The 24,489-nt window shown below is 38.6% G+C and overlaps 1 protein-coding gene across 1 annotated transcript in view; it reads right to left on the minus strand.

Moving 5' to 3' along the window:
- The window catches only part of lingo1a (leucine rich repeat and Ig domain containing 1a), a 128,819-nt gene that overhangs the window by 51,187 nt on the left and 53,143 nt on the right, over positions 1-24,489 (minus strand). The window contains exon 2 of the mRNA XM_019276648.1: positions 10,302-10,447. The gene's annotated coding sequence lies outside the window, so the exon portion shown is untranslated. The remainder of the gene's footprint in view (positions 1-10,301; positions 10,448-24,489) is intronic.

Genomic DNA, 24,489 nt, shown 5'->3' on the forward strand with positions numbered 1-24,489 from the left:
TCAACTATGCAACTATGGAAACACTAACCTAAAGGCAGCCTATACAGAAAAGAGAAGGGCCGAGGAATGAACTCTGGGTGTACACCATGTGATAGATTTATTTTATATAAATGGACCTGCCAGTGTCATTTTATTCTGAGACATGAAGCTAGTGTTTTGTTTTATTATTTTGTTTTTCACAGCCATAGGTGACAGAAAGCAAACAATCTCACAACAACCCAGTCCCGAAACAATAATGAGCTTATCAATGGCTCACATGTTGGAAAATCAACCATCAACCAACAAATAAATCACGGCCAACCTATCAGAGTCACCATTTACAACATGTTTTGATAAAATGAAATATTTTGTGTCATATAGCCAAACACTGTGTGACCCAGATTTGTAATATTTGTAATTGGAATTCAGTTATTCCACTACCAGCTAGTGTTATGCAATTAAGTTACATAAAAAAAAAAAACAATAATAAAAAAAAAACACCCCCCTTTGGAAGCATAGGTGTAAAATAAATACGTTTGGGGAAACATGCAGCATCTAGATAAGACACTGATAGGAAATATAAAATGTCCACCCTAGAAAGTATAGGCACGTGGTTGTGGAATTAGGAATAGTGCAATTTAGTTGAATGAGCCTGGCAAAAAAGAAACGTCCATCACACCCAAACACCAATACAAATGCCATATGAAGTGCCTCATAGGTTCTGAGGTGTCTTTCCCAGGCAGGCTCGAGAGACAAACTACACATTCTGCAGAATGCGGCGAGGTCATACCAGAGACAAGACAGGAATCATTACATTGTTGTGTGTGTGTGTGTGTGTGCAAGGTGGTTGAGAGGCGTGGGGGCACATTAATCAGGTTACAGAAATAGAATAGTTTGCTCCTGTATAATAGAAAATGATGCAGTTAGTGGAGGCAAAGGTGGGAACTGATAGAAATAAGTTTCTTCATCTCTTCTGTCTTCTTCCTGTAAAAGCAGACTGAACAACAAAACATGAGTGAATAATGGCTTCCTGTGTTGACCGGGCTTTATTCCTCACAGGTTCCTTTCGTGCACAGTGGAGTTACATCATTGGTTCAGTTTACAGTGAACACTGGTGAATGTGCATTTCTGTCATGGTTTATCTTTAAATAGAAATACAAAGACGTTCTCAGAAAAGCATTCATAGTATAGATTATTTTGTGGTGAGTGGTCTTTTCAAAGATTAAAATGGTCTTATCCAGAGTACAATCATTATATTATGAATTCAATTGATTACTTATTTTTACTATTATTATTATAAAGTGCGTTGTATCAGCCATCTTATGTTACAGGAACTATAGCATTCTATGCCTTTGCATGTCATTTCTTTATTGCAATGCACTATGAGCTGCATTTCTTGTATGAAATGTAAAAGTATAATATTATTATGTTGTGTTATTTTGAATAGACATCACAAACATGCACAGCATGGGGACCTCAAACAGTGCCTGAGCAAGGATTATCAGCCAGATCAAACTGACAATAGCCCATGTGTTCATCGACAGTTTTGCCCAGTCAACTTGTCCTTGACCTTAAATGAGATACTAAAATCCATCCGGCTCAATTATTGTAAATCAAGCCTGATAAAAACATCAGCCGAATGTCAAAAACAAAATTAACATAATCAAAACCATGTGTCAAGGAGGACTTTTGACAAATCTTCAAAAAATCTCTTACAGAGATAAATAAACTAAACTGTTGTCCAGTGTTCACAACACACAGAGACGTGGCCATGGATGGGAAATGCGCTTGTACTTTTTACAGAGCTTTTCTGATCTACAGAAGCACCCAAAGTGCTTTTACACTTCCACATTCATACACTGAAGGCAGAGGCTGCCATGCAAGGTGCCAATTGCTCCTCAGGAGCAGTACAGCACTTCATATCCAAAGCACTCATGGTGATACTAAGCTCCCACATACACACACACACCTACAGCACAGCCGTCGGAAGCAATTTGGTGTTCAGTATTTTGCCCGAGGAAACTTTGACTGGTTTGGGGGATCGCGGAAAAAGCAAATCTCTGATAAGTGAAGCATATATGATTCTACCATATAGTTATACTGCTGTTTAACATGCTTTATTAGAACTGTAATTCATAATTGGGCATCAGATTCAGCCCCTGAACTGCATCTGCTCTGTTGGTTGTACTCTATCCACTATAAGCCATTTCTTGTCTGTTGAACGCATCAATATTTGATGTAGAATCAGCTCTAAACCGTAACGGCCAGCCTTGGATGAAGCTGAGTAGTATAATCTTTGGTAGTGAAGTGCATGCACCAATACAAGGCTCGATGACCTTCATGCACTGATACTTCACAATCGTTTTAAAAGCAGAATCTCACCACGGTGTGCACGAGATAAGACTAAACCTTTACAGGAAGGAAGTTTTTGCTCATCCATGAGCCCAAATTCTGTTTGCAAACTCTAAACATAAATCCAACAAACTGCTCCATATCTGACTATCTGACATCTCTGCCCAGTTTAAGCACTTGGGTAGAATTGAACTTGTGACATAAGATAAAAACTCAAAATGAAATACTGGTATCCCACTGCCTACTGTGATTGTTCATTCATTTAGCAAACACATTGACGTCCTACTGTCAGTTCTCCTAAGCAAGATCCTCACGGAATTAATTACAAAAGCAATTTCATATTTTAAGATTAATGGCTATTGAATATCCATTTAGAAGACCATTAAAACATACATCATAAGCAATAGAGATTAATTCCCAGGGACATTTTAATATCACTCCCAATAATGAAGTATGTGCAACAAATACTCCAAAACTACAGATAGGAAAACATAACATGTGTTTGCATGTCTTGTCCTGCTGAGTGTCAATGAGTGTGCTGACATTCACACCGATAATACTTGAAATCCCAGTTGTGCTCTTATTGATGATGAGCTTTTGTGTATCCTCATATTCCATTAGTAAACACTCCTGTATAAACAAATGCACTGCCTGTTTCTATGGCAACAGCTTGCAGCAAAACTGCTGGCATGTATAATGTCTAAACACTTGAAGACACACAAGACAGGCGTCCCTGCTAAAGGTACTTGTGCGTTCCAAGAATATTCCAATCAGCTTTCTTTTGATCAGCATTAGAGCCTTCTTGGCTGCTTGTTCATTTATTCTACATTTCAGCGTCAGGAGCCTCCGTTTTTCTGCGATACACTAAGTCTTTTTTTGTCTTTAACACGTGATAAAATGACAAAAAAATGTAGATGTTTCCTTTAATCTGTAACATGTGTGTCTGGGGCTTTAGTGAACACTTGCCACCGCTGTGCAGCTGTACAAAAACACACTTCTCAAAGCGTTCCCTAGGTGGTACCTTTTCAAGCATGTTGCCTTTGCTTTGTGTTAAGACTTCGTATGTGTGCTCGCGCCAGTATGTACACCAGCTGTGTGCAGACAATGGTAAAAGAGCACTTATGTACCACAAAGCTGAACCCTGTAAATCCCTTTACATGATAGAAATATGGCCCCTGCATACTTTGGAAAGCTGACCTTGGATTCTCGTTTTGTGCTTAGCAGCAAGGATTAGAGGAAATCTTCCACAAACACACATTTTGCTCCGAGAGATCTGCGCCTATTTTGCCTCAGCTTTATTTTCAAAAATGCAAAACAAGGCTACTTTTGAGCTGCAATCTGTAGCTATTGACAGGAAGGGAAAAGACTGCGCATGGGGGTGATTTTTCTCTTATCATTTTCTTTTCGTGTCAAAAGTAGGTCGAGCTGAGAGGCAAAGAAACTTACTGATATTCATTTCTGTGAGCAGAGAAGACTTTGCAAAAGTCAAGCTAAACTCTTGGGCAACACGACCTCCCCATAAATTAATGGTTTATTTATTTATTTTTTGCCTTTTTATGAAAAGAATAACAGATGTGGTATGGAGAGCTGAATGGTATTTGGATTGATCTGCCAACATCACTTATCTTTAACATCATATGACCAAATATGTTATTTATTTATACTGAATAAAAATCTCAATATGGAACAGATGTTAGCAAGTACTGCAAAAAACGGCAACAATAAACAAAGAATCACAAACTTTGAGATGCAGATTCTGTCTGATCACCTGTCTGGACTTTATAAAAACAGCACATCATTTATAATAATTATTTAGATGTTATATTTGAGTTCAGGCAAACCAAAGCAGCTGTGATGGTAAAGTCATCAGAAAAGGTTTGGTCATAAGATTTGAATAAAATAAACACACGTAAAAATAAAATCCTAAAAATTCAAATTTTACTCACAGCAGAACTCTCTTTAATTTTCCCAACAATCCCATACCTCGACCAAAACACAGCATTCTGTGGCGGCAGTACCTTGTTAGACCATTTGTGCCATGCATGAACAAGCTTTGGAACGTCTCATAATCACTGAAGCGCACTTTACGCTGAGCACGAATGTGAAGCTGCTCTGATTACCTTTTCACACACTGGTGAGCTGGTTGAGCAGCTTATCTAAATGTAATGAATGTTATTTTAATATGTGATACTTGAAAGCACACACTGAATTTAACTATAGAAATTTTGGTGACTGGCTTTTTAACATTCTATATGTTGCATCTTAGCATTTCTCAATTTTAACCACGATGTCTTCCAAACCTGTCGCCTCCAGACGTTACTATTCCCTCCAATAGCCCAAGCAGAAGGATGAGGACAGTGAAAGCCCTTGATAGCTTGTATACATTCAGTGAATGCTCACATGACACTGAACCTTTGCAGCTAGAATAATGGAACAAGGATAAACAGTGGCGACCCTGACACACAGTATTTAATGCCTAAGGCAAGGTCATGAATGAAAGATTTTTCTTACCGAGGTTGTCTTTTGCAAGTTTTTCTTTTGCATATTAAAGGTCATGGACGTGGTGCTTTTGGTAGCATGCTTACATATCATGTGCTAATAAGGGCTCAAATGCTGGAATACTTCATGACAAATAAACATGCCGCCTCCATCTATCAAGCCAACTGAATACACAACTGGAGATGAGTGGGAGGAGGGAGTAGCACAGGACATTAGAAGGATCTTTCTTTGAAATTGATCATATAATAATAGACAGATAGAAAACTCTGCTGCATCCAGGCAGCTATCTTAGGTAACTATATCAATGGCAGAAGCTGTTCTACCATAAAAACCTGGTAGTATTGCAACCAGAGGTAATTACATATTATCTTAAGGTAAATGAAACATAACATTACATACCATTACATAACATTAATTTAAGTGCACTTACATGTTCTGCATCATGTAATGGTGGAAAAAGCCTACAGGATGTTTGCTCCTATTCTGATAGGCTGCAGATATCATGACTCTATAAAGCTGAAATAACAAACAAAAACAGTTTTTGTTGCTGCTTTTAGGGAGTACTGTAAACAGGAAGCCCTAGTTTCCTAGTTTCACAGCAGTATGTACTGTATCTGTAAAGGCTGCAGTGACAAGACTGAAAAGGAGGGGCTAATTAAAAGCAATGAGCTGTGTGGGTTCTCCCTTCACCCACCATTATATCAAATGATAACATGAATCTTATGTTCATCTTCGTACTTTGTCCAGTTTGTAAAACATGGGTTTCTATTTACACAATATGGCAGAAATGAAATATAATATGCACAACTCCTTGTTAGCTTGTTGAACCTTTTATATTTACAGACATCGTGGGTCATCTTCCAAACTAAAAAAAGCTGAACACTCAGAAGGAGAGGGTGACTTCACCACTAGATGCCACTAAATCCTACACATACAAATCCAAAATCAGTGAATTTATTACTTTTCTCATCTGATGCAATATTTTGGCCAATATGGACCATAACTGCCATGAAAATGGAAGCCTGTGTTTTGAAATGTGGTCGTTGCCTTTTTATAGTTTTAATATACACCTGCAGGTTAGGACAGTAACAAAAAGCCAGCAGCTTGTTAAGACATCACATTGTGGTCTATTGAGGCTTAACATAGTCAATGAAGTATTTAAGATACAAGCAAGTTCTATCCTTCCTATGTGTACATGATGGTGAGGCTGGAATGGACTGACGTTGAGTCAGTGTTGTAGATAAAGATGGAAAAAAAATGTTTCTGTTATTAAACTCTATCAGCCACGATGACAGCACTGGGCTAAAAATACACCACCAAACAAGAAATGAGGCCGACGGGTTGCAAAGTGCTTCACCCAAAGCTGTTTTTAACAACGATGCATGTTTTTGTGGTGGCACTTTCCTTTAATTAGTTTAAATGCACATTTCTGATCAGACAGCACAAAGGAAACCAGACTGGATAAAAAAAATATGCAACACTAGCTCTGTCTTTGTTTTATCGTCAAAGAGGTACTGCTGTCAAAATTGTTGTATTTGTTATTACAACTGTGAATGTCAGTCGAGGCTGATACATTATGTAAAGTATTTTGTTCTGAGAGAGCTCTGACTGAGCTTACATGGATTCTCCAAAAATACCAATGAAGATTTCTGTATAGCATATTTGATTTTAAACGCTTGGTGTAAAAACATCCTTTGGTGTAACCAGGATATAATTATCGTCTTCTGTCAACTTGTATTGAGAACTGAGGGGTCCATCTGGAGGGAAATCGTCTCTAATTGGACAAAGAAAGGAGCACTGCCCTAAAGCATGAGAAACCAATTATGTTGTAGGTACCGAAAATAAACAGGCTGCTTCGCTCAACCGCTCTTTGAGGAGAAATTCATGACTTCCAGATCAATCAAATACAGGCAGCGTGTCTAATGATGAGTACAGATAAATCTTGCATTCAACGGGGCAGCTTGTTTGAAATGCAACGAAAACAAGACGAGGCCCAAGCTTATTTTTACCAACATTGTGCTTAAAACACACAAAAAAAGTCTGGACTTTGGCTTTTCCTTTAAGATTTCACTAAAAAGGCTGGTGGAATCAAGACTACCATTAACTAAATGACATTTCAGAGCATCTCGGTATGATGTATCGTACATTCCTCTCTTTTCTTGTGGACATGGATGCAGTTTCACGCAGTGGAGAATGTTCAGAATTCAAAGGTCAAGTCATGTTTTTTTTTTGTACGCAAGCCATCGAACAAGAACATTTCTCATTAGAGCTCACTGAGAGGTGTCGCTTCATTGTTCTTATGCAAATGATGAATCATTTTCTGATGCTGTACATGGCAGTTATCCTGTGCAGCAGAATATATATCAGGCACATGGTAAGCACAGTTACTTTCCCTGTTGGCACCTCATGGCAGTGCTAAAAAATACAATGAAAAAAAGGCCCCACAAGCTCCCCTGCATGCCTCATACATCTTCAGTCATGCAGAAGGCCGTCCGTCAGTTTTACTGCACATCGGCTTCCTCTCAACGCAGCATCAGTGACTGATGGCTCTAAGTTCAACTACATAACTACGGCAGGGGATGATAAAAATGTGAAAACACACATCCTGGAGGGGAAATTGGCCATTTTGAAGCAATTGACACAGAGGAGCTGAAGTGATGGCACTTCCTGTAATGCCCCTCCCTTGAAAAGCAGAGACATCTGCTTCTCCACTGGACATATTACAGAGGTACAGTAACTCAATAGATCTCAACTACTTTTTCTTTTTCTTTTTCTTCCAACTTGAGATGAGCCTGACATAAAAAAAAAACAACAACAACAACCATAACAACAACAAAAATGTTTCAGTCAATATCCTGGCAATCTGCAGCAAAAAGAATCAATTGAAACAAGTTTGGGAACGGTGAGCTCACATGAGGTAGTCATCAGAAGAGGTATAATTAAACAATGAGCTAGTAAAAATAGAGTGATGTGGAAAAATCTAAATGGATCGCTGGGCTTTAATGGAGAATAAAATATCGAAAGAGATGCAGGCGTGTGAAATTATGAGGCGACTCAGCTGTATTTCAGAGTGTTGGTTATTAGACGATGATATATATGACAAATATCTGTTTTTATATTTCATCTCATACCTCTTCCAGTCTGTTATCTTTCTCCCTCTATGCTCCACATGTCTGAAATAGTGAATTGAATTGATTGATGATAATGATGATAATGCTACAGCTGCCCTGCAATGGTTATAAGCACATTATAGAGGTCAGCAGTTTAATCTTTCTTATGGAGTACAATGAAGGAATCACATACCATCTCTATATAACCTGACATGAATTATGGCAATCATACCGGTTGAACTCGGTAAGACTATTTATCCATCAGTGCATAAATGTGTTTTACGGATCAGGTCGCTGACATAAACCTCGATCACATGCTGAAATCTCCTGTAGTTAAAGCCAGCACAGACGGTCTGTATCAGGAGGGCGTAAAAATCACTTCAGTGCTGATTAATAATTCATTTGCATGTTGTCAGAAAGTGTTACTGTTCTAATGTTTATCAAATTGCATTACCATTGAGACCAGAAGATTGCATTGCTAGTGATGACTTGACTGGCAAACAGAGGTCAATCTTTTGCCACTGCAGCAATCATAGTAACAATAAGTTATTGTATGTGATGTTTAGCACATAAGTGGAGTAACCACCAGAAATGATGTTCATTTTGCACTCGGATCATGTTTTCTGTCAACATAATGAGCAACTTGTTATGTAATATATCTAATGCAAAAGTGTATCAGTAAAATATTCACTAATAAGTTTTTCATTTGTTTTACTGCATTTATCAGCCTTACAAAACATTTACACCGTTCATTTAGCCTGATAAGAGAATCTTCTGAAACCAATAACGGAACACTTAATGCATGGTTTATGTCGGACAGGAAGGGTATGGACAAATGTAATCTGGAAAGCAACCATAGTAACCAAACCCTGCAGACAAATGTAGTGGAGTAAAATGTTACAATCTTTCCCATTTAAGGTGTAGCAGAGCAGAAGAAAACAGTTGCGTAACATGCAAATACTCGGTGCTGTCCAAGTGCCTTGAATTTGTACTTGTTGCAGTTTTCAGTTTGTTCTGTGTTTCCTGTTTTATTTTGTAGTTCAACCCCGTCTGTGTCTTGCCTCATTCTACTTCCTGCCTTGTTTTCCTGCCTTTTTGATTCTGCACCTGCCCCTGATTTGTTTCATCCGTCCCTAAATAATTCTGTTCCTGCATGTCTATTTAGTTCCTGTGTTTCCTTGTCTGTCCGTAGTATAGGCCTTGTTTCTGTATGTCCTATTCTCCAGCGGTTTTCCCAGTGTATTCTTGGTTACTGGTTTTTGGATACTGCCTGTTTCTTGTCCTTTGCCTTTTTGGATTATTTCCCTGGTTATTGTCTTTTGTTTGTGTTTTTTGCCTGGATTTTCTTAAGCCTGGTTAGTCTGTTTTTTGTGTGTGTTCTTTAGTTTTTCCTGCTCCTGTGCTGTTTTGTGTCCATCCCTCACCATTTTGTTTCATTATTAAAGTTGTGTACCGTGACAGTAGTTAAGTACAATACAACATTTATGTTTCTAAATACTTGAGTAAATGTACTTACACTGGACATCAAAGTGCAGGATGCAAATGGCTATGATTTCTATGTAAATCTGTGAATGCAGCACTTCCTATATATGAACATTTTTTGCCCGGGCAGTAATTACACCCCCCCCCCCCCAATTTCCACCAGGCACAGTTGCAACGTATCCCGTGTGCATTTGCGGCCACCAAATCTATACCCGCCCATTCTAGTCAATGATTCAAACAGAAGCATCCCAGAAGCTGGTCTCCACTCGGCTCTGCAGGGAAAACGCTGCTGTTCTATTTTTGACGGATGCTGTGAGCAGCCTGCGTCAGTCTGCACAGAGCAGGCCGAGCTCGACAAAAGGCATATTTACATGTTTAGAAGCACCTAAACCAAAAAAACAAAAAACAAATCTGCTGCACTTCTGTAATGTACATGTACCAAAATAATGTTTCACGTGGGGTTTTGGGGTTATGTACCGTGTGTGGTCCCGTGCTTCAGAGACCATCTAAAAGTTCCTGCGTTCTAACAGATACTAGGGTTGACATGTGAGGTACGGTGAAGGTTAACTGACACTCATCAACTCAGAAGAGATCAGATGTTTTAACATTTTAAATGTCAGTTCTGACTACTGTGAGATGAGTCGGCCTCTGTTGAAAGCATCCTCACACTATCATGTGTGAGACGGCTTCATGTTGTTCTTTTCAGACTTTCCTTAACTCTGTTGTTGGCTCGTTTTAAAATATTTCAGATAAGGCCTGCAAATCCAGCACATTTCACTGCACTGGAGTCAGAGATGTCAGAATTTCCCACTAAATTCTGTACACCGCGTGCTGATCAGCAGGAACTTCTCATGATTCGGGTTGTGCAATAATACTCACAGGCAGTAATTGCTGGCCTGCTGATTCCAAAGAGCTGCTGGAGCTGCTTACTGTGCAGAAGGTGGGAGGCTGGAGGCTTGAGGTGGGTAACGTCTCCCTTTAATCCACATACCCTCACAGCATACCCTCTTCAATTCTTCAGCCACCTGTGACAATCAAAAAACGTTGGAAACATTATTCCTGATGCCACCTAACATGTATTACTGAATTTTCAGTTATGACAGTGACATGCATGAATAGGTAGAATATAACCTTTGACACAACCAACCACCACATCCTCCTCAATTCTCTCTCTGGTTTGGCTCTTTCTTGGTCGACTCCTACCTGATAGGGTGCTTGTTCAGTCTATCTCGACTTGGACAGTTGCCCACTTCTTCTGCAGACTTCTGGTCTACAACCAACCCATAACGTCATGTTACCCCGCTGCGCTGCTCATCAAGCTCCACTGGCTACCTGCCGCAGCCCACATTAAATTCAAATCACTATTGCTCGCCTACGAAGTAGTCTTCGGTACTGCACCTACCTACTTGAGCACCCTTATACCAGAGCGACACCTGGCTCTGCCACCCGTTCCTTCAAGGCAGTCCAGACTTTTCTCATCTATCTCTATCATCTGTTGGTGTCTTAGTTCTTTGTATTGTTTAAAGTACAATATATTTGCTTAAATAAGTTGATCTTTAACTATATTCCACAAAATCAGAGGCAATTTCACAATATTGATGTTCATACAGACACACATGCCACCTGACATGAAGAGGGGGTGTCCTGACTGAGGACAGACTGAGGATCTGCTCAGCCCACTCCTATCACAGCGAACAAGATCAATGATTGTTGTTCAGAGCTTCTTCAGTGTCCTGACCTGTCCTGAACTTGTGCTGAGAAGGTGATATTTTAGATTATGAGGACTTTAAGCCAAGTGATGTAAATGGCATGTTGGGAGAATAAATAAAGCGTCATATATCAGATGAAAGCTCTGAGTGAGATATTTATAGCAAGTGAATGAAGGAACTAGAGGTTGTGATTAAAAGAAAACTGAAGGTGTAAAAGTAAAAATGGAGTTTTGTTCACTGCTAAGAAAGATGAAGTCAGCTTCATAGACAGTATAAAACGTGGACGTAGTATCAATGACGTCACCCTCAGGTTTCTGAGGAGCCTTTGTTATGAATTTGCCAAATAAACCCAAGAGTCCCTGCACTCAGCACATGCTGATAGTAACTTAAAAAGTTGACGCACATGCAGTTGCTGGTTTACTGAGGTTTTCAACAGAAAAATCAGTATCACTTGATTTGATATGGTCCTTGTAGTCTCAAATTTTAGAGGCTTTGTGAAAGATAAGTATTACTTCAAGTAAAAAAAAATAAGTTCTTTGAAGTTTTTTAGTGTTGAAATGTAAGCTTGTACATGAATTAACATCTATGTGGTCTACAGTTGTTCAATATACCCATATTCTGTTTTTGTCTTTTGGGAAAATGTTTGAGTAAGAGGTTTATCTCATTCTTTTTATTGGTTTGCCGTCTTCCAGTCGTCATCTCTGGCTGTTTGATGGATGGTCACCAACTAATCACTTACTGTGTCTGTCTGCTATTGGATGCTGAGAGGTTAGGGTTCAGCGGGTGTATGAGAGCTCTTCACAGAAAACAGCTGCCTGCTATCTAACTAAAAGAGAGAGTCATTTGATTCATTGTTAGTATAGAAATGTTGAGGATAGCACCCTGGGTCATATACCTGAAAGGAAGCTAACATTATGAAAAGCCTGACTTTAGTTAACTTAAACAGCTGATTATGCTTTCAGAAAACCCTGGCTTAAACAATCAGCATAAAAGCAAGTTTATAGTTTTAAACTACCTGTCACAGCCTGCTCTGCCCCTCTCCTGCACTGCTGCTTAGCCACACCTCTCATCAGCTGAACTGCTCACCTGCTCACAGTATTAATGCAGCTTCACCACTCTCACTCTTTGCCAAATTGTCTTTGCTCCCATGCCTGACTCTCCAGCACTTGTCCCTGGACTGCTTACCTAGTATCGACCCAACTTCCCTACGACCTTTGCTACACGTCTCTGCCCCGGGAAATCCACCAGCCTTCCGTCCCTGACTACGAGTATTGCCTGTTTTCCTGTTCCTTGCCTGCCTGTGGCTGGGTGGCATTCAGCCTGTTCCTGCTCTGAGAGGAGACCCACCTTGCCTGTTCTACTGTCCCTGCCTCTGTCTCAAGGTCTGGATCCTCACGCAGTCCTCACCTGAACCATAGTCCAGCCAGAGTTTGTGAGTGAGTTTGCTCCATTTCCCCCTCATCATACTCGTTGAGCCTGTTGAGAACTTTTGGACTATTGTCTGCTCATGAGTTTCACACATCCATTACCTGTCATACTCACCTAGATCTACTTTTGTTACCATCTTCTGGTTTGCTCTATACCTGTGATAGTCTGCTGACTGTAAAATGATACTTGGTTCATTAGTACTGCAATTGAGTTCATTCCATTCCCGTTACACCACCTGCAAAGATGTCCTCATTCCTCAGGACAACTCGATAGATAGTGAAGATTGCATAAATGACCAGAAATGATCGCAGTTGTTTAATTTCATCAGTGTGATAATTTCTAGGGGATGTTTGACTGAGCTATACTTATGGCAGGATAGATATTACTGGTATATGTATTGTGAATATCCATCTTTTTATATTTTTATTTCATGTCATGCTGGTATGTGTATAACGTAGGCTGCTACGTCTGTACTGTTTGTGGTATGTTGATATGTGTTTTATGGTGCTGTAACCTTCAATATCTCTAAGACAAATTTCTCCCTGGTGGAGACAAATAAAGAAACCTAACCTAAATGTACTTCAGACAGAATGAAAATAAATTTAAAAACAGCTGGCATTTAAGATAATAGATGTAGTTTAGTATTCATTACATTTAGATATATAGAAACTTTGCATCAAAGCTCTTTTGCAAAAGTGTACAAAAGCATCTTAGCTTTGCTTTTTGATTTCACACTTTCTGCCAGTAATAACCACATGCTCCATTTCCCTCTTCAAGGGGGAGACACGATCAGACTGAAAATTCCAAAAAGATCGTGAGGATGCCACAGTTAATTTGTCCCTTCATTACAGAAAATGAATAACAAACCAACTTCTGGAGAAATTCTTAATATTCACATATCCAGTAATTAATTTTGTAGTCTATATGAGAGATTTGTCCATAATTATGAATAAATCAGACACCTAGACACAAATCAGAAGATGTGAACATTGGTTATGATTTCTATAACAGATTCTTATAATATCATGATACCAGCTAACCTTCATCAGTAAACAGTACAAAGGTAAGCAACCACCGAATGGCTTGGTAAACATTTGATCGTCCACATTTGATACATACACACAGAACGGCTGCTGCATTTTAAATCAGAAGGGATGAACTTCCTTTGATTTCCTGGCTGGGAAAAGTAAGACCTTGGATCCAAAGCAAAGTGCTGGAGCATCTGTGCTGGAGTAATTTGTCTGCAGAGTTGTTGGCAGTGATAGAAACACCTCGTTCTACCTCTGCAAGATGTTCTACATCTCATCTGCTTCATTACTGGCAAAACAATTCATTTCATTTATGATATTTGGTTTCAGCTCAAATGTCACACTAGTGGCATAGTGTGGGAGCAGCTGCAATGATACAGGTGCAGATTCTGAACATAGATACATAGTTACTCAACTTATTAGAGTAGATAAGGTTAAGATGGATATTATATGCATTTAGCATTTGTCTCAGCTACTCTTTTGCAAATTCATATCAGATACTTTCTGTATAGAGCAACATTTCTGATACTCAAAAGCCAACACATGGTATGAACACAGACAAACGGAGAAAAGCCATCACAGAGGTTCATTTCAAAGTAATGGATTTGGTCTCTTCTGATGAAATAAAGGTTGAGAATCATCAATGTTTGTTTTCTCTGAACTTGCTCCTTGCTAACAACCAGGGAGACGCTAGAATATCTAAATAGCTTTTTAGTGTCTTGTTGGGTTGCTTGGCTGGCTCACTGTGGCAAAGTGGCTGAGAGTACACAATTTTATCCCATTTTTATATCACCAATAACACATTGTTCAGTTTAATCATGCTTGTTAATTGTTTGTTCTAGCCATAGTGCCATCAGTAGTAATGATTATGAGGATACAGATTACCCCAGGTTTGTAATTATGCTGTAAAAATGTTGTTTGGGTTAGTTAGCTTAAAAAATCCATTCCTGTAGTTTTGTGCAGAACTGGATAGACACAACAATGGTGGACAATTTATGAGGGAAATTGGACCGTGTTTGATGTCAAATTATGTGATGTGAAATGTGCTTTTCTTGCTTAAGTCCCTACAGCTCAGGACTCAATACTAGCTTTGAACAGTCAGGCCTCATCTCAGCGTTTGGTATCTCAAACTGGAAATAAAATAGCCATTTTTTAGTCAACTCATTTTGAGTTAACTAGATTTAGCAGTTATGTCAGAATGTTTAAAAACCTTCTAGGTTATGTTTTATCTGATTCTTTACAGAATTTAAATCTTAACAGTTGTCTATGTTGCCAGATGTTCACCCCATTTCACAGCATATGAAACAGCAGCAGTCTAGCTTTTGCCCTGTTAGCTGAACCTTTCACCCCACAGTCAAACAATTTAATGTGTTTCCTCCAAAAGTGATGGTTGGCATCAGATTTAGAGACAATGTCGTAACATGCAGCGTTGTCCAGTTCTGGTTCTGGCTTTCACAGCAATAATGAAATTATTACTAATGCAACAAATATTTAAAACATATTTTAGGGCTGTACATTTTGCTGTTTTCTGTCATTAATTTTTGCCACTTCTGGCAACCACCATTTAATATATAAAGAATTTGTTGCCAGTTTTTCAAAATGCCAATGACAATGCAGCCTGTAAGGCCGAGTCCTGTAGCTGTATTTAAGCCTTAATGCCATTAGGTGCTGAAATAGCAAACATAATATGCTTGGCTTCCTTCTGATAATGCACAAGAAGCTGCTTGAGAGAAACCTGGAAGTCAGCTCCTCATCAAAACTGCTGCTGGCTATTTTAGGAGTGAAGCAGAGCCTGATAATGGAATTGGCCCATTGTTTCCCCACTTGAAAGCCATCAGCTTGGCCACGCAAAGATTATTCCTGCCAATCTGTCGCACTGATGGGAACTTGTTACTGTTGATGCTGCCGCCGTGCCACCACTATGGCATGCGGAGGAGCAAATACATACTACAGGTTACTCTGAAGTATAGCTGCGACTAAAGGCAGCAATGATGCATAACTAATATTATGAACTTGAATCCAAAGACACAGATAGTAACCTGAATATATGCAACTTTCACAACCTGATACTGTGGTAAATATGGACAAAATGGCTTTACATGTGTATTTGCTATGATTACATAACTTATGATCAAATACTAGCTCCAGTTCTGGCATGACACGGACTGCACTTCCTGTCAGCATTTGAAAAGAATTGTCTTGATGGATGAAGGTCCTGTGTAAAAATTCTAACAGTAGGCTTGACAGAAAATGCATTTTAAAGGTGAGAGTATGAAATTATATACATGATAAATGTATGCAAAGGGGAATTACGGATTAACAGCAGCAAAGCCTCGGGGAAGAAAAAAATAAAACTTTTTGCATCATGTGCAAGATTTTACAAATCATCTCCGTGAGCTAAAGTCTTTACTACTACCCCGTGTATGTGACAAGATTAGGCTATCTCTCCTTGTGCACACGGATGACTTACTCCTTGGGGCTGGCCACATCTCTCTTGCGCCCCTTCTCTCCATCCCAAGGCAGGAAACATTTCTATTTTCAACAGGATTAGCTCTCACCACAAGCCATCTAACAGGCAAAAGCATCACCCGTGTGGCATACGCACCCCAGGCATCCAGCAGAACATATCATGGCCTCAGTGACATGACAGGAATCCTGGAGAGTTTACCTAACAGTGGCATGCACTGTGGGATGCAGAGTTCCAGCCTCTACAGGACATATTTCAGCCGCCCCTGTCTAAAGCGTTAAACACATTTTTGACCTCTATCTATAAATCTGTTGCGGGAAGAGGAAAGTACACAAACAACATATTTGTCATTAACTTAAGATTGGATTGGTTCATCCTGTATTCTAAAATTGCCTAGAGCATTAAAATAAATAAACAATGAAAAAAATCAAAAAGTAGTTAAGCTATATGTGAATGCCAGCATATACTGCCATTGTCTTGTTTTTTCAGTAATAATCTCTGTTGCAGTTGCTCTTATCTTCACTTGCGGATACATTTCCTGTCAGTGTGTTCTTTTCCCTAGTCTGGTCTCTGTAATCTTTAACAAAAAAAGTCCTCAAGCAGGGGATTTTTAATGCAAAATAAATAAATAAAAATAAGACTTTGATTAATAATTCAAGTATCATACTTGTACAAGCACAGTATTATGTGTGCCAGTTGGAAAGTGTGAGCAAGGGAAGGAATACGAAAGATGCACCTCTCTCAACAATTAAAAGCTGTAACAATGGCTTCGAGGTGCCTCTGAGCAAGACACTTAACCCCAACTGCACTACTGGGACTGCTTGCTGACCTGCAGTACAAAACTTCCACTCACAACCTCCAAGGCAGGAAGTGTTTTCACTCATTATGAGATGCAGGTTGGTGTACTCTGTAGAAGAAAAAGTATTAAAAAAAAAAACTGCAAATGATTAACCTTCATTAACCCAATATAAAGAAAAGGCAAGAGGGATTTCAGCAGTAGCCGGATTGATCTGTAAACACTGAATATTTTAGTCCTCGTTTGGTCTAAGACTAGATAGTTTGTTAGTTTGGTGCATCTATTGAACTCTTTCAAATTGGATCTGTCATTTTTAAGTGAGTACATAGATTCCAATTATATGTCTTTACATATGTCTTGACATTATGATATGATGGTTAGAAAAAGGGTCAAAACCATAGACTGTATAAAAAACATGGACGTAGTCACTCACAAGTTTCTGAAGAGCTATGGTGGCTCTGGCCTTTGCATCTTGGCAGACGTGCCTCGGCTGCGTCATAGCTAATCCAAAAATAAGCAAAGATATGGACCTGAGGCAGGCTAAGTGGAGCCTGGTTGCTGAAACAGTGATGGTTGCTGCTTAAACCTACAGTCACCTATCTGCAAAATCAATACTGGTGAATGTTCACTTCCTGTTAACTGTGGATAAAGGGATGAAAAACCCCTTTTCCTTCACTGACAAAACAGACTTCTGTCTCTGCTTTGACTGCCCCCAAACTTAACACTGTGACAAGCAGTTGTCACTTGCCTGCATTTGCGTATGTGTGACCATAACCTAAAAAAATAAAATCGTTTTTTTTTGGGGGGGTGGGGGTGTTGGCTTTCTTGCTGAGTTTGAAAATCACTGACTCAAAATAGATTCCTGTAAATGTCCATTAAATATGAAGCTATCTCAAGCTTAGCATACAGACTGGTGGGAGAGGGAAACTGCCTGCTGGCCTGTTAACTAACTGCTAATTTCTAAACAATTAACACATTCATTAATTAACACATAATGTTTGGTTTATTTCATCTACGGAAAATCTGTGTAAAACTGTCTGTGGTTAAAGTCATGATGCCTGAGATGTGACTTCCTGGAATTCCTGCTGGTTACTTGGTAACCTCATAGCAATGATGAGATTGATTTTTTTTTTAACCTTGAACACAGCCGCAGTTTGTTTATCCCCATTTCTTCATGCTAAGCTAACTTGGATTCATATTTTAAAGACAGATCTGAGAGTGGAATTGATCTTCTCATCTTCTTCAGGTGCGGTTCCTTGCTTGTCTGTACTAAACAACACAGCTTTATATATAGCATATTTATGGCCATAGCATCAGAGCAAATGAGAATGACAAATCTTTTTCAGTGGTCTATAATTTTGAAGCCAATAGCCTTTCCTCTCTTCTACAATGACTCAGAGGAAACACAATGCCTCTTTAAACCAATGAAAATTACATGCTTCGCTTGCTTCCATCTCCTCAAAAACATGAAATCCCAAGCAGCCATTGTGTCCTGGAGGTCATGCAGTGTTCAAATAAAAGCAAAAGTAAAATCAAATCCCAAATGTACTTCATAGCAAGCTGAACACTTAATTTCAACCCATAAAGAAAATACCTGTAATTTGATGTGATTTAAAAGAATTTCAGTACATTTTCTGCCTTTTTCTTTCCCCTCCTTTTAAAAAGCACAAAGGTAAAAAGAAAAGAAAAAAGCTGAAGGCTACAAGGTGTATGTGGAACAACCATTCAGACAGGTCCAAAAGCTCAGATCATTAAAGCAATACCTTCAACCTTGACATTCTGGATTTTGGCCTGTTAGTTTTCCTCAGCTAGCTCTGTCACAGTACCATGAAAGTTTCTGGAGTCCTGTTAATGCAAACTTAAAATTCCATGTTAGCATTGTTGACAGTCATTTAAAAAATCTATTGATAATCCAAGCAGCCCTGCATGTTATAATGTACACAATGGAACTATTCAGTTGTATTACAGTTGAATTAAGTGAACTGGCATTATTTCAGAGTTGTTGGCAGTGACAAATACAGTATTCATGAACCCTGTCTGTTTTGTCATTGAAATGAAACTAACACTACCAGGCTGACTTTTGGCTTCAAAGGTAAACTATGTGAGGCTCTCATGAGATACTACACTACAAGACAGTGATGAAGCATCAACTTAGGTGTTCATCATTAAACAATGGGATGTTTTTATTTGTCACCTGATCATGTGTTTCACCTGAAGGCAAAAAACACTCAAAACAAGCAACAAGTAAAAATGGCTGAAGTGCAGACTGACAGATTACAGATCATTTTCTACACTGTTATTCTAGGTGTGCCTGTGGAATCAGGCATCTTTACCTCGACAACACTCCCAATAACACATTTTACAGATTCACAGACATTGATTTAATTGGTCATTTTCTCTCGTTTCATGTGATTCTGAAATTCATGTTTGCTCGCTCACATCTCAGACTCTTTCAAAGTAGAACCTATCATGAGCTGAAAACCACACACCTTTGCTCCGAGATCTGCCTTTGACAGTCAGATGGCTAATTAATTTTACTTGATGCTGTCTTTGGCTTTTCTGACCTCAAACTGGCTTCCTGTCTTCTTCCAGCACATCAGCCTTTCTGTCTAATTTATGTTCGCAAGCTTGAATATGAAACTTCAACCACCTGTGGTATTGAATATTTTCTTCTCATTTCCTTGAATTACATTTTTCTTTTTTTTAATTAATTCTGTTATATGTTGTTGTTATCTGTCTGCACCTGGTGATCGCTCACAATATTAAAGCTAATCCTGGGCTAAATTATTCCATTAGGTTGTTAGATGGGTCTGCTGAAAAGCACAAAGAAATGGACCAACACTAGGTGTGTTTTAATAGGGGTGTCAAATTATCGCGTTATGTTTTTTAATCGCGCTAATCCAATTTTAAATCTCTAACTTTACTGTTTATGTATGCAAGTTTCATTTTCATAAAATCTGCTTTTATGCGTTGGGCTTCTTGCGCTTGAGTTGTTGGGGGTGGAAAACAATGGTCAGTCACACCCTGAAGTGGACATTGATTGGCTGTCATTGTGTTTGGGATGGTTTAATATAAGCTGATAGGCTCCCATTGTAGTTGGGAGGGCAAGGTGAGGAGCGCTGAGTAGCGGAGAGGAGACGTGAAAATGGAGGAGCATGTGAGAGTTGTCGGTTGTCCGATGAATGGGAAATTTACATTTCACAAACGCCCCAACGGCACCATTGTTAAATGTAGTGATACACCCATGATACAAGCCACCATGCAGGACTACAGTGACCACCAAAATTTGGCATGATGCCACAAAGCCACTTATTTTTCATTTATTAATCTTTTGATCTGCCACAATAATGTAATGAATTTAAATAAAAATACCTCAAGATGAGGGCTTTTCTCAGAAATTTTTAGGTGAGATTAAAAAAAGAGATTAATTTGATCATTAATTACAGATCATAATTAATTGATCTCTCTTTTTTTAAAATCTCTTGACTGCACTAGTTATTAAAACTAAAATTAACATCTTTTATTCATTTATCACATTTCTCATGTTTAGATGGGTGATGGAAGTACCTAGAGTCCCTACAGTGCAGTGTGATGTATGAGGTCTATGGTTATATGCAGACGACATGATTATTTGTGTATGTACAAGGTAAGGTTGCCACCAGCATTGTTATATGGGTATGAGAATGCTACAATTATGTACTGCAAAATAAAAAATGGTCAATTTATGATACCTGAGAATTTTACTCTTGTTTTTAGATCAGACTGCAGACGTACTCTTGGCCTAGATATCCATTTTCCAGATATCCGCTAGATACACTTGTAGCCCAGAAACATTGCCCATTGCCCCTGGAGGGGATTCTCTAACTCTGAAATAGGTTGATCTTTATTTCAGTGCCCACATCCTGAAGAGTTTCGGTTTCACAGAAAAAAATGTATTGTCCAGTCATCCATCAAAGTGGTCTCTGTGGCCCATATCTAATGTTTTAATCCTCAATATAATTGACGCAACTATGCTTTAGACTCATTGACTCTTTATTTCCCTTACATTCATTTTGTTAGAAGACCTAGACCCACTTGATTTGTGTCCCACGATCATGGTGCTGGAGCCAGTGTGTCTTTTTATTTTTCCACATTCAAGGCAGATCCCACTTGTTTGTGTTTATGATGGTGCTTAGTATAAATTCAAAAGCTCAGCTACTATTAACCTGCTCAGTGTGAACTGTGAAGGAAGCAACCTGGATGAATAACATATTTTTTTATGCAGTAACCATGGTGACATCTATACATGTCACTATGTGGGTGCAAAAGAAGTGAAAAAGAGTATATTTAGGCAGTCCACCTTTCAAAAGTAAGTGATATAATAATAAAAGATTGGTTTGTGCTGTGTCTACCTGTTTGTCATTGACATGAGGTGAAGCTGCCATTTTGACATACAGCATCATGCTCATAATGAACAATTTCTCCATCGCCTCTTAGCGACACCTGAGAAGATAAATGAACACATAAGAAGCGGTATAATGCTCTATGACTGCTGCTGTCTGTCATCAGAATTCAATTTCCTTCCGAGGATGAATGCTGATGATGCAGTGTGACAGTCACTAAGACTGTCAAATGAATGAGTTACCTACAAGTCCACACAACGCCATGTTTACAGCTCCTGTCTGTTCATAAAAAACAGTGTGAACATAACACTGACAATAATAGTAAAATAGTAAATGTAAAGCATTGTGTCTGAAAATTTTTGAAAATGTCACTTTCCAACAACTCCCGTCATGACAGATGTTAATACAGCAGTGTAGAGCATAATTTATTGAATCAACATTGATTCAATGTTTCTAATCTCAACATTGAAAAAGCAAAGAATTATCAGCACTGATTCAATGTTATCTAACTTTGAATATTCAACCTCAACCAAAACGATGATTCCGATGGAATTTCAACATTGAATTAGTGTTGCTATGCTATTTGGGTGTTACATCCCCAGTTGGACCAGGGGATGAGGGGAGTAACATGTAATTAAATAACCAGGATTTTTAGCAGACAACGGTAGACAACTTTTAGGGAGAGCTATTTGTAATATGATAACAACTAAAATAAAGTAATGCATCATTTCAATGAATTACTTTTTTGAAGTAATTTACTCAATATTGCATTTTAAAATTAAAATAGAATTGCACCTTGGACAAAAACTATTTACACTAAATTCTGAGAAGAACTTAATAGTAAATAGTAATTGGTGAACGGTTTCTCTTTGCCTTCCCCATGAAGATTCCCTTTAGGTTCTTCAAACCTTTATTTTTAAGGGTGTAGTTGTCTCTAAGGGGGATATTCTTATGATCATATAGGATATTACAAAAAACTGCATTTTCTTTTGTAATTTTCATGTTTTTTTTATCCATTAACAATTTTATTGTCTCTTGATATAGCACAAGTCCAGTGCAGGAGGACAATCCAAATTATTGCAGTCAGCCTTCCACAAGGCAACAGAAAATGTTTGACATGCAAACAGTAATTATGTGCTCCGTCCCCAGCCACTGAGAGGCACCTGAATTCATTCTAGTGACTTTCCTTTTCATTTTTTCATTTCATGAGCACAGCACAATCAAGGTAATTAGGGGATACCATACTAAAATTTGGGTGACTGTCAGGTTTTAAGTCCAGTGTCATCAAGGGGGAAGATGCTGCAAATGCTGGCTGTCACGTTAGGTCTATCTCTAATTAGAGGCCAGCAGTTTAACTGGGGCAGATGAGAGAGGTGTCCAGGGAGCTCCGAAGGTCCATTTTAATTAACAGATAAGCAATTAATCAATTACTCGTTTGTGGAAGGCAATTAACAAAAAAAATCCCTAAATCTGATCTTAATTGTGGTGTTATTTTCTTTGAATATGCATTGTGCCTTTAACCTCATAGCCACTGTAAACACTGTGGAAGGTTCAGCGGTGCTTCAGTGTGTTAGCACAGGTTTTGGTAATTTCAGTGCACAATGACAAATCTGAGCTCTGTCATGATTCACTATTTGTGTCGCTCCATGCCAGTTTCTAAGTCATCCATCAAATCATTTGCTTCACACAAGCAAATTAATCTTCAATGTATAATTATAATATCATTAAAAAGCAGTGTATCACTGAAAATGATGCTTAAATGATTTCATGAATCATTCCATCCGAGGTGATAAAAAAGAGAGCTGCATCCAATCCGAGAAAAGAGCTGCATCCAAATCTGTGAAAAGTTCAACTTTGTTAATTTTGTCACATAACACATTAGTGCAGATATTTCATGGGTCATGAGCCTGTATACTGAATTAACTCAAGATATTATTGTCCATATGATTCAGGAGGAAAAAAAAAAAAATCATATTGAAGACAATGTGATGGTTCCCTGGTTCCAGAAGAGGAGAATCGAGCAGAGGCTCTATGTTGTAAGGCTTTTGTTCTTTTTATCTGTTGGCACCATGTGGGTGAACAAAGAGAGGCCTACATGTAATAGTAAATGCCTGAACAAAAAAGATGTGCCAAAGCTCCATCAGGCTTTGGAAACTCACACTAAGGTGTGAAGTCGCACTCAGATGTGAAGTTCAGTTTGAATCTGAATCCTCGTTCCTCATTGGATGAAATGCACTGGAACTCAAGGAATTCCTGTGGAGCAACTGTGATGTCATGAAGAGTATAGGATTCAGCACACGCTGCCTTTCCACTGCGACGCAGATTGCTGCAGGAGGTGACAACAAACATTTGCTTGTAACTAAGTCTTTAAAACAGTCTCCAACTGGCTGAACGAGCAGCAGACTGGTCAGATCACAGGTGAGACTGCAGCCACCAATCCTCCTTTTACTCGCAGAAGGAAGATACAGACCACCTGTTTCTAAAAGAAAGTGAGAGATCATTCCTGCATCCCTTTTTCACCTACCGCTGTTTTCCAATGCTGCCGTACGAGGATTACCTGCAGGTGACCCTTGTGACGTTGTAAGTTGAGTTGTATAATTCATGTTTATTAACAAAATATAACTGGTTTTTGATACAGTGTTACTAAAGTGAAATAAACTAGTTAGTGTGTTCTTGAGAGAGGACTGTGATTAATTGTGCATATTATTGTAATAACAGCTGGTTTTGATAGTCAGCGCTCTGATTCACTTCCTCACAGTTCACTTTAAGGTAGTTTGAAATTGAGACTCCAGGGATACCCCATCATTTTTAACTCAAGTTCATAATTTCATTAATTCACAATCTACTGATATTAATAAATATCTTTATTTTACTAATAACCAAATCTGCCCTACTAGATGCCCAACACATTCATGCAACATCTCGCACACACTACACGTTACACTCATGCATACACGCACCCTCACTACTGATGTACAAATAAACACAGCTCACCTTTTCCTTTCTTTAGTTTGGTTTAAGTTTGTTCCATTTTGAGTTACTAAGCAATAAATTTATTTTGTTTTTGCCTTCAAACCATGTTTCAAAGCCCCAGAGCCAGGTTGTGACAAAAGTAACTTTACACACACACTCACACTCTTCAAGTTCTATTTATAAGCAGAGTTTTAATAAAAAACAAAAAAATCACCTTTAAATTCAGTGACATAATGCTATGTTTCTAGCACTTTTATTCTAATTTTCACTCTTAGTTTAATCTT

Source organism: Larimichthys crocea, chromosome XVI (assembly GCF_000972845.2).
Source record: "Larimichthys crocea isolate SSNF chromosome XVI, L_crocea_2.0, whole genome shotgun sequence".
NCBI classification, from domain to species: domain Eukaryota; kingdom Metazoa; phylum Chordata; class Actinopteri; family Sciaenidae; genus Larimichthys; species Larimichthys crocea.